The 15922-nt window shown below is 46.2% G+C and overlaps 1 non-coding gene across 1 annotated transcript; it reads left to right on the top strand.

The window, feature by feature from the left end:
- The first annotated feature begins 5189 nt into the window (after positions 1-5189).
- On the top strand, positions 5190-5263 carry trnan-guu (transfer RNA asparagine (anticodon GUU)). Its single transcript has one exon. It is a non-coding gene; the product is annotated as a tRNA-Asn (tRNA).
- Positions 5264-15922: the final 10659 nt, after the last annotated feature.

The raw sequence follows: 15922 nt of genomic DNA, 5'->3' as shown, positions 1-15922 counted from the left end.
CCTGCGCTCCATTCCGTTTATTATATCACGAATATATTCTCAAGCTGACACAGAGGGAGGAATAGACTGGATTTTAGGCGGTTTTATTTTTCCAGAGAGCAGTAATGCGTTGCACTCCGGTGTTGTGGGAGCTGACTCTCTGATCGCCTTCAAGAAGGATGGGAAAAAACATGGCAGATGGAAGTTAACGCAGAGAAGTGTGACGTATATTATTTTGTTAGGACGAATCAGGAGGGGCAAAATCAACGAAATGGTAGAATTTCTGACGGGTGCATGAACAGAGAGACCCGGCGGTGTATGTCCACAAATCTTTGATGCTGGCAGGACACGGCTGTTAAAAAGCACATGGGAACCTTGGCTTTATCAATAGAGGAATAGAGAAGAAAACTAAAGAAGTTATGCAAAATCTTCCTAAAACACTGGTTAACCTCAGCGGGACTATTGTGTTCAATTATGGCATACACTTTGGGAAGGATGGCTAGGCCTTGGAGAGGGTGCAGAGCAGATTTCTAGAATGGTACCAAGTTATGTGGAGAGATTGGAGAACCTGGGATTGTTCTCCTTAAAGCAGAAACGGTAGAGATTTTCAAAAACTTGAAGTGATGTGATAGGTCAAGTAGGAAAAATATTTCCTCTGACAATTGGAAAGGTAACCAGAGATAATAGATGTAATATATACTGGCGCGCAGGCGCTTGTTAAGTGCAGGAACACATTACCTAAAATGGTAGTGGAGTCAGATTCAAAGCAACCTCAAAAGGCAATTGGACATGTTTTTGAACTGCAATAATCTGCAGGCTTGTGGGAAAAACGGTGGGGTGTGGGATGAAATTTGACAGTTCTTTCGAAGAGCCGGCACAGGCATGACAGTCTATGATTTTAACTCCTCCATAATGTTAAAGGACTACATGCGCTCTACTCTCAGTCTACTATTTTTCCTATAGGGACGCGGCCAAATATTTCCAGAAGACGTCCTTCTCATTCCCCCTTCCACTGTTCCTGACGATGCCAGAATTCTTCTCTTCACCCACAGTTGCTTCAGGCGCTCCTTCTTCAGCACATGCTGAGAAAACACAGGGAGATCACGTGACTGTCTGTGTAGAGTTTGCACATTCTGCCCGTGTTTGTGTGGGTTTTCTCCGGGTGCTCCGGTTTTCTCCCACAGTCCAAAAGATGTGCGGGTTAGGTTGATTGGCTATGATAAATTGACCCTTAATGTTAGGGGGATTAAATACGTGGGGTAACAGGGATAGGGTGGGATATGTGTCGGTGCGGGCTCAATGGGCCGAAATGGCCTTTATCTGCACTGTGGGGTTTCTGTGATTCTCTGAATATATTATCAACCTGTCCAATCTGCACAGGGAACGTTACTTTAAGACAAGGATAGGAGAAAATACACAGGTGGCGAGCTGGACTGTCTGTTCAGGATGAGGGTTAGCTTTGTTTTTCATTCCATTAGTCTGAGGAACTTGTGATTGTGAGAGCAAATATTTCCTATTATCTATTGTATAAAAATGGAGTTCTTGTTTCCATGAAATGGACAGTGGTGAGCATACTGCTGCTGCCTTCTTGCTTCCAATGGGAACAATCGCTTCAGCGATCAGTCTCATGCCTGGCACCCTGGATAATCTACTTCCCTTTTACCAATATTCCAAGTGCGGCTTTCTTGCATTAAAATCCACCTGGAAAATCGGCGACAGTAGATAATCCATTCTGCACATCATTTTCTACACTTTCCTCAGTTTATCAATTTCATTGATAAGAACGGAAAGATTTGAAGCAATAATAATTGCCAGAGAACGTCAGCTTACTTGCATCGCCCCGCACCCCGATCATGAGACAACAACCAACAAATCAGGGCCTGAGGATTGAGATGTTCCATCACAATCAGCTCCAGTAGGTTGGAGGACTCGGCTGTGAGCGGATGACTTGTTCCTGTCGCTGGCGCCGCGGCCGAGAAGCGAGCAGTCCCTGCAATCTCTTGTTTTTAGCCAAATGCTGGAGGTATGAATTACTAATCTTGAAACATTTGACGTGAGCTAATTTGGTTGCAAACTTATCTAATGTATAAAAATTGAGTCTTTGATTCCGTGAAATGAACAGTGGTGAGCAACTGCTGCTCCCTTCCTGCTCCCAATGGAAACAATTGCTTCAGCGATCAGCGTCCTGCCAGGCAGCCTGGATATTCCACTTCCCTTTTACCAATATTCAAAGTGCAGCGTCCTTGCCATGAAAATCGCCTACAGTAGATAGAGTCACAGAGTTATACAGCACAGAAAGAGGCCCTTCGGCCCATCGTGTCCGCGCCGGCCATCAATCCCTGTCTATTCTAATCCCATTTTCCAGCACATGGTCCGTAGCCTTGTATGCAATGCCGTTTCAAGTGCTCATTTATATGTATCCTGAATGTTGTGAGGTTTCCTGCCTCTACCACCCTTTCAGGCAGTGAGTTCCATATTCCATCCACCCTCTGGGCGAAAAGGTTTTTCCTCCAGTCCCCTCTGAACATCCTGCCCCTTATCTTGAACCTATGCCCCCTGGTTATTGACCCCCCTGCTAAGGGGAAAAGTTCCTTTCTATCTACCCTATCTATGCCCCTCATAATTTTGTGCACCGCAATCAGGACCCCCTCAGCCTTCTCTGCTCTAAGGAAGACAATGCCAGCCTGTCCAATCTCTCTTCAGAGCTGAAGTGTTCCAGTAGCATCCTGGTGAATCTCCTCTGCACCATCGCCAATGGAATCAAATCCCTCCTAGTATTCCAGCTGTGGCCTAACTAGCGGTTTGTACAGCTCCATGATAACCTCCCTGCCCTTATATTCTATGCCTCGGCTAATGAAGGCAAATATCCCATATGCCTTTTTAACCAAGTTACCTACCTGTCCTGCTGCATTCAGGGATCTATGTACATGCACACCAAGGTCCCTCCTTGACCAGTCTCCCATGTGGGACATTGTCAAAAGCCTTACTGAAGTCCATATCGACTACATCAACTGCACTTACACTCATCCACACACCTAGTCAGCCCCTCGAAAAATGCTATCAGATTGGTTGGACATGATCTCACCCTAACAATGCCAAGCTGGCTATCCTTCATTAATCCTTGCCTCTTCAAGTGGAGACTAATTCTGTCCCTCAGACTGTTTTCCAATATTTTCCCTATCACTGATGTTCGGCTCACTGGCCTGTAATTCCTTGCTTTAGCCTGAAATGGGCCAGCACGTTCGGCTGTTAACTGAAAGGTTGGTGGTTCGAAGCCACCCAGGGACGTGAGTAGATTTTAACTTTTGCAAACATATCTATTGTATAAAAATGGAGTCTTTGATTCCGTGAAATGAACATTGGTGAGCATATTGCTGCTGCCTTCCTGCTTCCAATGGGAACAATCGCTTCATCAATCAGTCTTCTGCCAGGCAGCCTGGATATTCTAATTCCTTGTACCAATACTCCAAGAGCAGCGGTCCTGCCATGAAAATCCAGCAGGAAAATCGCCCACAGTAGATAATCCATTCTGAAAACCCGTTTCTACACTGTCCTCAGTTTTACACATACATGGATTAGAATGGAAAGCTTGAAACAGTAACAATTGTCAGACAACTTCAGCTTCCTTGCATCGCCCCGCACCCTGACCACGTGTCAACAACCAACCAATCACATAGAGTGGCGCGAGAACGCCCCCATTGAATGTGTCCAATCAGCGCTTGAGGATTGAGCTGCTCCGTCACAATCAGTTCCAATAGGTTGGAGGACTCGGCTGTGAGCGGATGACTTGTTGCTGTCGCTGGTGCCGCGGCCGCGAAGCGAGCAGCCCCTGCAATCTCTTGTTTTCAGCCAAATGCTAGAGGTATGAATTTCTAATCACAAAATCTTTGATGCGAGCTGATTTGGTTGCTGCATTTTAAAGCGGTTTAGTGACTTGCACGGGCCTTGTGATTTTCTTTTTGCATGCGGATTGCAGTGTGTGATCGCATAACGTTTTGAGACTGAAATGAAGTGCAATGTCTGAGTCAATTTGCTGCTTCATATGGCGTCCGGCCAAATTGAGGCAATTCGACACTACGAACGGGATTCAAATCGCCTTTTCTCTCATGTGCTGTTTTGCCCGTTTATACGGCCGCGTGCGTGTCAGAGAATATGGTTGGAGAATAAATCTGCGGCTGCATTGTAATTCCTGCTGCGTGTCCATCCTGTTAAACATTGTTTTCCGTGGTGAAATGAAATCAGCAGACTGTACGAAGGAAGAACAGATAAATTCTTTCAGGGCTTGACTGGGCTGATTCTGAGAGGTTGTTTACCCTGGCTGTGGAGCCCGAACTAGGGGTCAAAGTTTCAGAATAAGGGGCCGGCCATTTAAGATTGAGATGAAGAGAAATTGCTTCATTGTAAGGGTTGTGTATCTTTGGAGTTTTCTAAAGCAGAGGGCTGCGGCGGTTCAGTCGTTGAGTACATTCCTAACTGAGATGGATATGTACATTACGGAAATCAAGGTATATGGGGCTTGGTCGGTAATTTTCAGTTGAGGTAGAGGGTCAGCCGTGATCTTATTGAATGGCGGAGCAGGATCGTGGGCCGCATGGCCAGATCCTGCTCCTATTTCTTATGATCTAATGTACCGATCTTGGCCAGCGGTGTTGAGAACTGTGGCTGGTCTGCCTTAGTTCATTAAATAAGCATCGCAGTAGGAAGCAGCATCAACCGGAAGATGGCTGCGCGGAAGACGTGAATTTTATTCAATGGGTTGCAAAATATAATATTTTTGACGGTGAAAATTGCTTTCATGGTTCCAAGAGAATTAAATAACGTAGTATTCTCCTCTGGCTTAGGCGTCTCGTAATGTCGTGATGTAATAATGGGGTGAAGTGCTTGTTATACTTCCTGCTTGAAACGTTGTTTGATTGTAGCTTTGAATCTCGGCAGAGGAACCGAAAGGCAGCAGTTCAAATTAAGTAAAAAGCGATCATTTGGGACGACGTCCTCGGTGTCTTAGTCGGCAGGATTCGAACCTGCGCGGGGAAACCCCAATGGATTTCTAGCCCATCGCCTTAACCACTCGGCCATGACTACCCTGACGGTGGTTGGGACCCACGCAGCTTCTCATTTGCTTCGAAATCGGTGCCTCTGCTGTGAACACTCTGGCACATAATCACATGGGTTCATGTGGAATAATTCCAATTGCAAACATTTTCGTGTCTGTCTCTGTGGCGCAATGGGCCAGCGCGTTCGGCTGTTAACTGAAAGGTTGGTGGTTCGAGCCCACCCAGAGACGTGAGTAACTTTTAATTTTTGCAAACTCATCTATTGTTTAAAAATGGAGTCTTTGATTTCGTGAAATGAACAGTGGTGAGCATACTGCTGCTGCCTTCCTGCTTCCAATGGGAACAATCGCTTCATCGATCAGTCTTCTGCCAGACAGCATGGATATTCTACATCCCTTATACCAGTACTCCAAGTGCAGCGTTCTTGCATTAAAATCCAGCAGGAAAATCGGCCACAGTGGATCATCCATTCTGAAACCCTCTTCTACACTTTCCTCAGGTTTACACATACATGGATTAGAATGGAAAGCTTGCAACTATTACAATTGCCAGAGAACTTCAGCTTCCTTGCATCGCTCTGCACCCTGATCACATGACAACAACCAACCAATCACATAGAGCGGCGCGAGAACACCCCCATTGAATGTGTCCAATCAGGGCCTGAGGATTGAACTGCTCTGTCACATGCAGTTCCAGTACGTTGGAGGACTCAGCTGTGAGCGGATGACTTGTTGCTGTCGCTAGCGCCGCGGCCGAGAAGCGAGCAGCCCCTGCAATCTCTTGTTTTCAGCCAAATGCTAGAGGTATGAATTTCTAATGACAAAATCTTTGACGCTAACTGATTTGGTTGCTGTATTTGAATGCGGTTTAGTGCCTCGCACGGGCCTTGTGATTTTCTTTTTGCGTACGGTTTGCAGTGTGTGATCGCTTAACTTTTTGCGACTGAAATTAAATGCAATATCTGATTCAAATTGTTGTTTCATATGGCGTTCGGTCAAATTGAGGAAATTCGACACTACGAACGGGATTCAAATCGCCTTTTCTCTTGTGTGCTGCTTTTGTCCCTTTGTATGGCCGCGTGCCTCAGGGAATGTGTTTGGAGAATAAATCTTTGGCTGCATTGTTTTTCCTGCTGGTTGTCCATCCAGCTACACATAGTTTTCTGTGGTGAAATGAATTCAGCAGACGCTACGAAGGAAGAACATATAAATTCTTTCATGGCTTGACTGGGCGGATTCTGAGAGGTTGTTTACCCTGGCTGTGGAGCCCGAACTAGGGGTCAAAGTTTCAGAATAAGGGTCCGGCCATTTAAGATTGAGATGAGGAGAAATTGCTTCATTGTAAGGGTTGTGTATCTTTGGAGTTTTCTAAAGCAGAGGGCTGTGGTGGTTCAGTCGTTGTGTACATTCCTAACTGAGATGGATATGTACATTACGGAAATCAAGGTATATGGGGCTAGGTCGGTAATTTTCAGTTGAGGTAGAGGATCAGCCATGATCTTATTGAATGGCGGAGCATGATCGAGGGCCGCATGGCCAAACCCTGCTCCTATTTCTTATGATCTAATGCACCGATTTAGGCCGGCGGTGTTGAGAACTGTGGCTCGGCTGGCTTAGTTCATTAAATAAGCATCGCAGTAGGAAGCAGCATCAACTGGAAGATGGCTGCGCGGAAGACGTGCATTTTCTTCAATGGGTTGCAAAATAAAATATTTTCGACGGTTAAAATTGCTTTGACGGTTTCAAGAGCGTTAAGTAACGTGGAATTCTCCTTTGGCTTAGGCCTCTCGTAATGTCATAATGGGGTGAAGTGCTTGTTATACTTTCTGCTTGAAACTTTGTTTGACTGTAGCTTTGAATCTCGGCAGAGGAACCGAAAGGCAGCAGTTCAAATTAATTTAAAACCGATCATTTCGGACGACGTCCTCGGTGCTGTATGTCGGCAGGATTCCGAACCTGCGCGGGGGTACCCCAATGGATTTCTAGTCCATCGCCTTAACCACTCGGCCACGACTACCCTGACGGTGGTTTGGACCCACGCAGCTTCTCATTTGCTTCGAAATCGGTGCCTCTGCTGTGAACACTCTGGCACATAATCACATGGGTTCATGTGGAATAATTCTAATTGCAAACATTTTTACGTCTGCCTCTGTGGCGCAATGGGCCAGCGCGTTCGGCTTTTAACTGAAAGGTTGGTGGTTCGAGCCCACCCAGAGACGTGAGTAACTTTTAATTGTTGCAAACTCATCTATTGTTTAAAAATGGAGTCTTTGATTCCGTGAAATGAACAGTGGTGAGCATACTGCTGCTGCCTTCCTGCTTCCAATGGGAACAATCGCTTCATCGATCGGTCTTCTGCCAGGCAGCATGGATATTCTACAACCCTTATACCAATACTCCAAGTGCAGCGTTCTTTCATTAAAATCCAGCAGAAAAATCGGCCACAGTGGATAATCCATTCTGAAAACCCTTTTCTACACTTTGCTCAGGTTTACACATACATGGATTAGAATGGAAAGCTTGCAACTATTGCAATTGCCAGAGAACTTCAGCTTCCTTGCATCGCTCCGCACCCTGATCACGTGACAACAACCAACCAATCACATAGAGCGGTGCGAGAACACCCCCATTGAATGTGTCCAATCAGGGCCTGAGGATTGTACTGCTCTGTCACATGCAGTTCCAGTACGTTGGAGGACTCAGCTGTGAGCGGATGACTTGTTGCTGTCGCTGGCGCCGCGGCCGAGAAGTGAGCACCCCTGCAATCTCTTGTTTTCAGCCAAATGCTAGAGGTATGAATTTCTAATGACAAAATCTTTGACGCTAACTGAATTGGTTGCTGTATTTGAATGCCGTTTAGTGCCTCGCATGGGCCTTGTGATTTTCTTTTTGCGTACGGTTTGCAGTGTGTGATCGCTTAACATTTTGCGACTGAAATTAAATGCAATATCTGATTCAAATTGTTGCTTCATATGGCGTTCGGTCAAATTGAGGAAATTCGACACTAAGAACGGGATTCAAATCGCCTTTTCTCTCTTCATAGAGTCATAGAGTTTTACAGCACAGAAAGAGGCCCTTCGGCCCATCGTGTCTGCGCCTTCCATCAATCGCTGTCCAGTCTAATCCCATTTTCCAGCATTTGGTCCACAGCCTTGTATGCAATGGCATTTCAAGTGCTCATCCAAATGCTTCTTGAATGTTGTGAGGGTTCCTGCCTCCACCGCCCTTTCAGGCAGAGAGTTCCAGATTCCACCCACCCTCTGGGTGAAAAAGTTCCTCCTCAAATCCCCTCTAAATCTCCTGCCCCTTAACTTGAATCTATGCCCCCTTGTTATTGACCCCCCTACTAAGGGGAAAAGTTCCTCTTTATCTACCCTATCTATGGCCCTCATCATTTTGTACACCTCAATCAGGTCCCCCCTCAGCCTTCTTTGCTCCAATGAAAACAACCCCAGCCTGTTTAGTCTTTCTTCATAGCTGAGGCGCTCCATCCCAGGTAACATCCTGGTGAATCTTCTCTGCACCCGCTCTAAAGCAATCACATCCTTCCTATAGTGAGGCGACCAGAACTGCACACAGTACTCCAGCTGTGGCCTCACCAGCGTTTTGTACAGCTCCATCATAACCTCCCTGCTCTTATATTCTATGCCTCAGCTAATGAAGGCAATATCCCATATGCCTTTTTAACCACCTTATCTACCTGTTCTGCTGCCTTCAGGGATCTATGTACATGCACACCAAGGCCCCTCTGACCCTCTGTACTTCCTAAGGTCCTACCACTCATTGTGTACTCCCTTGCCTTATTTGTCCGTCCAAAATGCATCACCTCGCACTTTTTAGGGTTAAATTCCATTTGCCACTTTTCCGCCCATCTGGCCAACTCGTTTATATCTTCCTGTAGCCTGAGGCTTTCCTCCTCACAATTTACCACCCCACCAATTTTCGTGTCATCTGCGAACTTACTGATCATACCTTTTACATTCTCATCCAAATCATTTATGTAGATCAAAAGCATCAAGGGACCCAGCACCGATCCCTGAGGTACCCCACTAGACACAGGCTTCCAGTCACAAAAGCAACCTTCGACCATCACCCTCTGCCTCCTGCCACTCAGCCAGTTTAGGATCCAACGCGCCAAGGCACCCTGGATTCCATGGGCTCTTACCTTCTTGACCAGTCTCCTATGCGGGACTTTGTCAAAAGCTTTACTGAAGTCCATGTAAATCACATCCACAGCATTTCCCTCATCCACACACCTCGTCAACCCCTCGAAAAATTCAATCAGATTGGTCAGACATGATTTACCCTTGACAAAGCCATGCTGACTATCCCCGATTAATCCTTGCCTCTCCAAGTGGAGACTAATTTTGTCCCTCAGAATTTTTTCCAATAATTTCCCCACCACAGATGTTAGGCTCACTGGCCTGTAATTCCCTGGTTTATCCCTGCTACCCTTCTTGAATAATGGTACTACGTTAGCTGTTCTCCAGTCCTCTGGTACATCCCCTGTGGCCAGAGAGGTTCTGAAAATTTGTGTCAGAGCCCCTGCAATCTCCTCCCTTGCCTCACACAACAGCCTGGGATACATCTCGTCTGGGCCTGGGGATTTATCCACTTTTTGGCCTGCTAAAACCGTTAGTACCTCCTCCCTCTCGATGCTAATATGTTCAAGTATGTCACAGTCCCCTTGCCCGATTTCTATGTCTACATCATCTTTCTCCATAGTGAACACAGATGCAAAAAATTCATTTAAAACCCCGCCTACATCATCTGGCTCTACACACAGATTGCCACTTTAGTCCCTAATGGGCCCTACCCTTTCCCTGGTTATCCTCTTGCCCTTAATATACTTATAAAACATCTTAGGATTTTCCTTTATTTTGCTCGCCAGTGTTATTTCATGGTCCCTCCTCGCCCTTCTAATTTCTTTTTTAAGTATGCCCCTGCACTTTTTATACTCCTCCAGGGCTTCCTCCGTCTTTAGTCTTTTGTAACTGCCAAAAGCCCCCCTTTTTTTCCTAATGCATTTTTGTATATCCCTTGTCATCCAAGGTGCCCTTTGCTTGTTGGTCCCACCCTTGACCTTTACAGGAACATGTTGGCATGTACTCTCTCTATTTCCCCTCTGAAAGCCTCCCACTGCTTTGATGTGCATTTTCCTATAAGTAGCTGCTCCCAGTCCACTTTGGCCAGATCCTGCCTTATCATATTAAAATCGGCCATCCCCAATTTAGAACCCTTATTTCCGGGCCGTCAGTGTCTTTTTCCATGACCACCTTAAATCTCACCTAATTATGGTCACTGTCGCCAACATGCTCTCCTACTGACACTTCCACCACTTGCCCGGCTACATTCCCTAGAATTAGGTCCAGTACCGCCTCCTCTCTTGTAGGACTTTCTACAAGTTGGCTGAAAAAGCTCACCTGGATGCACTTTAAGAATTCTGCACCCTCTAAGCCTTTCACACTCTGACTATCCCAATTAATATTGGGGAAGTTGAAATCCCCCAATATTATTTCCCTATTATTTTCGCACTTCTCTGAGAATTGCCTACATATCTGTTCCTCTATCTCCCCCTGACTGTTTGGGGTCCTATAGTACACCCCCAGCAAGGTGCTTGCCCCCTTTTTGTTTTTAAGTTCTACCCATATGGCCTCATTAGAGGAACCCGCTAATATATCATCCCTCCTTACAGCCGTAAACGACTCCTTAATTAATATTGCAACACCCCCTCCCCTTCTACACCCCCCTCTGTCTCTCCTGAAGATTCTATACCCCGGAATATTGAGCTGCCAGTCCTGACCCTCCCTCAACCATGTCTCCGTGATAGCAACAATATCGTACTCCCATGTGTTCAACAACAACTTCAGTTCATCCACCTTATTTGCAAGACTCCTTGCATTAAAATAAATGCCTTCCAGCCTTGCCATATTCCCTTTTGCCCTCACATATTCTCTCTGCCTTCCCAGCTGACTTGTTTTTTCCTCTGTATTTGGCTGCAAATCACCCCCTACTATAGCTCCACTCTGTATCCCATCCCCCTGCCAAGTTAGTTTAAACCCCCCCCAGCAGTGCTAGCAAACCTCACCTCTGGTTCAGGTGTAGACCGTCCGACATGTACAAGTCCCACCTTCCCCAGAAGCAGGTCCAGTGATCCAGGAAACTAAAGCCCTCCCCGCTGCACCATCCCTTTAGCCACGCATTCATCTGTTCTATCTTCCTATTCCTATACTCACTACCACGTGGCACCGGGAGTAACTCAGAGATTACAACCTTTGAGGTCCTGCTCTTTAATCTTCCACCTAGCTCCCTAAATTCTTGCTGCAGGACCTCATCCCTCTTTTTACCTACTTCGTTGGTACCAATGTGGACCAAGACCACTGCCTGTTCACCCTCCCCCTCCAGAATGCCCTGCAGCCGCTCAGTGACATCCTTGACCCTGGCACCAGTGAGGCAACAAACCATCCTGGATTCACGTCTACGGCCACAGAAACGCCTATCTGTTCCCCTTACTATAGAATCCCCTACCACTATTGCTCTCCCACTCTTTTTCCTCCCTTCCTGGGCAGCAGGAGCACCCCCAGTGCCAGGAAGTTGGCTGCTGCTGCCTTCCCCTCGTGAGTCATCCCCCTCAACAGTATCCAAATCGGATACCTGTTTGAGAGGGGAATGGTCACAGGGGTCTCCTGCACTACCTGCCTGCTTCTATTGTTCCGCCTGGTGGTCACCCATTTCCTTTCTTCCTGTGCAACCCTTCCCTGCGGTGTGACCAACTCACTAAACGTGCTATCCACGACCCTCTCAGCGTGTGCTGCTTTTGTCCCTTTGTATGGCCACGTGCGTCAGGGAATGTGGTTGGAGAATAAATCTTTGGCTGCATTGTTTTTCCTGCTGGTTGTCCATCCAGCTAAACATAGTTTTCTGTGGTGAAATGAATTCAGCAGACTCTACGAAGGAAGAACATATAAATTATTTCATGGCTTGACTGGGCGGATTCTGAGAGGTTGTTTACCCTGGCTGTGGACCCCGAACTAGGGGTCAAAGTTTCAGAATAAGGGGCCGGCCATTTAAGATTGAGATGAGGAGAAATTGCTTCATTGTAAGGGTTGTGTATCTTTGGAGTTTTCTAACGCAGAGGGCTGTCGCGGTTCAGTCGTTGAGTACATTCCTAACGGAGATGGATATGTACATTACGGAAATCAAGGTATATGGGGCTTGGTCGGTAATTTTCAGTTGAGGTAGAGGATCAGCCTTGATCTTATTGAATGGCGGAGCATGATCGAGGGCCGCATGGCCAAATCCTGCTCCTATTTCTTATGATCTAATGTACCGATTTAGGCCGGCGGTGTTGAGAACTGTGGCTCGTCTGGCTTAGTTCATTAAATAAGCATCGCAGTAGGAAGCAGCATCAACTGGAAGATGGCTGCGCGGAAGACGTGCATTTTCTTCAATGGGTTGCAAAATAAAATATTTTCGACGGTTAAAATTGCTTTCACGGTTTCAAGAGCGTTAAATAACGTAGTATTCTCCTTTGGCTTCGGCCTCTCGTAATGTCGTGATGTAATAATGGGGTGAAGTGTTTGTTATACTTTCTGCTTGAAACGTTGTTTGATTGTTGCTTTGAATCCCGGCAGAGGAACTGAAAGGCAGCTAGTTCAAATTAAGTAAAAATGGACCATTTGGGACTACGTCATCGGTAGGATTCGAACCTGAATTTCCAGTCGATCGCCTTAAACCACTCGGCCACGCTACCACGTGAATCTTCCTCGCTTCTATAACTTGTAACTGATGATTGAAATGTGTCTTTGTCTTGTTAAAAATAAGGTGGAAGGAAATGAATTTAAATTAGTAGACGGCAAACTCCCTTCTGATGCAACTCACTAGTTCTGAAGAAGCAACCTTATCACAGGGCAACACTAATATATGGATGTGTGTTCGAACACAACGTTTGTAAGTTTTATTCTTAATTTATCCATAAATCAACTGCACGAATAAAACAGTTGAGCTGATCATTATCACATTGCTGCTTGTGGGAGGTGTTGTGGGCAAATTGGCTGCGGCGTTTCCATCATTGCATCGGTAACTACACTTGAAAATACTTCATTGGCTCTAAAGCGTTATGGGTCGCCCTGAGGTGGTGAAAGGCGCTAAGGCAATTCAAGTCTGAGAAAAGCGTGCGAGCCTGAGGGGAAACAGTGCAAGAGGACAACAAATATAATCTGGAGAACCGGCGGTAGAGAGTCAGTGAGAGCGGAGAGTGCGAGCCTGAGGGGAAACAGTGCAAGAGGACAACAAAAAAAATCTGGAGAAACGGCGGTAGAGAGTTAGTGAGAGCGGAGAAAGAGAGCCTGAGAGAAGAAAGAAACAACGGTAGAAAAAAAGAATGAAAGGTAATCATTTCCATCACGAAATATTAGAGAAATTAGCCAATAGTGGTAATACAATTCTGAGCGTAGGTGGCATATTTTGATCTTCCTGCTAACGTTCTCTCAATTGAACTATTCCTGCCGCATATAGCCTGAAATTTATCATGAAGTTAAGAGAAGAGCATAATAGGGAATATTTGCCCTCCTAATCGCATACTCTGAGACTTATGGAATGAAAAACACATCTGACCGTCGTCCTGAACACAGCCCCACTCACCACCTGTGCATACAAAAGGGATCTTCTCTTATCCTTGCTTAATGTAACTTTCAATGTCTGGATAGGGTAGATTGAAAAAACGTATTAGTGTAATATTAATCGGATTGGAGTACAGTGGCAGATGGGTGCTGCTGTTTAACCGGCAGGTTTGGTCGTGGGAACAGTGAAACGGCGGAGAGATGGTGGGTCCCGAATGGCAGCACAGGGGGTTTGCAGTCGACACACTGTAAATAAATGCAAGAAACAGAAATGTAAAACTGGTGGATATCTGAAACGCAGCAAGTGTGGAGATGAGTGAGTGGCCTGAATTCATTTTGTTGGGTGACGGTGATTACAGTGCACCACACTGGGTTCAGGACCATAGCTGACCAGAGGAAAAACTTCAAATCGCATCTGCCTCTCAATAACAACTGAAAGGGAAAGGTTAGCATGGAGCTCCATGAAAAAAGTGACATAATACGGAGCAAACCGCCCTGCCTGCACGGTTTATTACTGTTGCCGAAATGGCAGAATTGATGAAAGCCACAATATCTTTGGCAGCGGTGGGACTTGAACCCATGCTTCTGCAAAGACCGGAATCTGAATCCAACGCCTTAGACCGCTCGGCCACGCGACCACATGAAAATGCCTCGCTTCTGTAACTTGTAACTGACGATTGAAATGTGTCTTTGTCTTGTTAAAAATAAGGGGGAAGGAAAGGAATTCCAAGTGCAGCGTTCTTGCCATGAAAATCCAGCAGGACAATCGGCCACAGTAGATAATCCATTCTGAAAACCCTTTTCTACACTTTCCTCAGATTTACACTTACAATGGATTAGAACAGAAAGCTTGAAACAATAACAATTGCCAGATAACTTCAGCTTCCTTGCATCGCCCCGCACCCTGATCACGTGTCAACAACCAACCAATCACCTAGAGCGGCGCGAGAACGCCCCCATTGAATGTGTCCAATCAGGGCCTGAGGATTGAGCTACTCCGTCACAAGCAGCTCCAGTACGTTGCAGGATTCGGTTTCACTATGTTTCCATTTTCCCTCTCTCTTTGATACCTCTGTTTTTCCTCTCTATTTAGGGCTCTCACTATCTCTACATGTCCCTCCGCCTCTGTATCACAGAATCACAGAAACCCCACAGTGCAGGGAGAGGCCATTTCGGCCCAGCGAGCCTGCACCGACACATATCCCACCCGATCCCCGTAACCCCTACACATATCCCACCCTATCCCCGTAACCCCACGTATTTAATTCCCCTAACACTAAGGGTCAATTTATCATAGCCAATCAACCTAACTCACACATCTTTGGACTGTGGGAGGAAACCGGAGCACCCGGAAGAAACCCACGCAAACACGGGGAGAAGGTGCAAACTCCACACAAACTGTCGCCCGAGGCCGGATTCCAACCCGGGTCCCTGGCGCTGTGAGGCAACAGTGCTAACCACTATATGTATGTTTATCACTATATGTATGTTTATCTCTCTATGTAACTCTCTCTTCCTGCCTTTGCCTCTCTCTAACTATCGAGTGTCTCTCTCTCTCTCTATCTGTCTCTCCATTTATGTGCAGTGCTCCTATTCTGATCGGCCCAGAGCAGCGACTGTGATTGGCGGGTTTGCCCTTTGTGCTGTCGGTGCAGGGCGGCCATTTACCGGAAGTCCAACTTTAGTGCCGCCTTTCTGAGAAACAATTCATGTGTCATGTGCAGAGTGAGTCCAGCCTCAATAGGTAAGATCATCAATAAAATATCATATCAGAATCAGATTTAAGATAATTTCAGGGCTCTGTGCTGCATAATAAAAATGTAGTTTCTGCCCAGTGGGGTGTGTAGGGAATGGAGTATGTACTGGGATTTAGTTCCAGTGCTTCTTCTGATTCTTTCCATTGCTGCGGCCCCGGAGTCCACTGCGGACTCTACTGGCCGGTAAAATACATCAACCGTCAGAACATTGAGCAACTAAATCAGAAAGAACGGGACACAAGGTGTATAAATTAGGTGAAACAACTCAAATACTCCCCGTGCGGGGGAAGTAAAGAAACTCGATTTAACGATACACCGCCAGGGAACATTTTCAATTATATAGTCAGGTTCAAAGATAAAGTACCAGGGGACAGATTCTAAACAACCCAGCACACTCACACCACAGCCGCCGTTTTCTCGCTGCAATACCTTGTTTTCAGCTTCTCACAACCAATGGCCACAAACCGATCAAAGGTGAAAGCGACTGTGAGCCAGGCAGAAACCAACGTGGT

Source organism: Somniosus microcephalus, unplaced genomic scaffold, assembly GCF_052327205.1.
Source record: "Somniosus microcephalus isolate GS21.2 unplaced genomic scaffold, FLI_Smic_1.0 unresolved_chr9, whole genome shotgun sequence".
NCBI classification, from domain to species: domain Eukaryota; kingdom Metazoa; phylum Chordata; class Chondrichthyes; order Squaliformes; family Somniosidae; genus Somniosus; species Somniosus microcephalus.
This window is presented reverse-complemented; position numbering and strand designations above follow the sequence as displayed.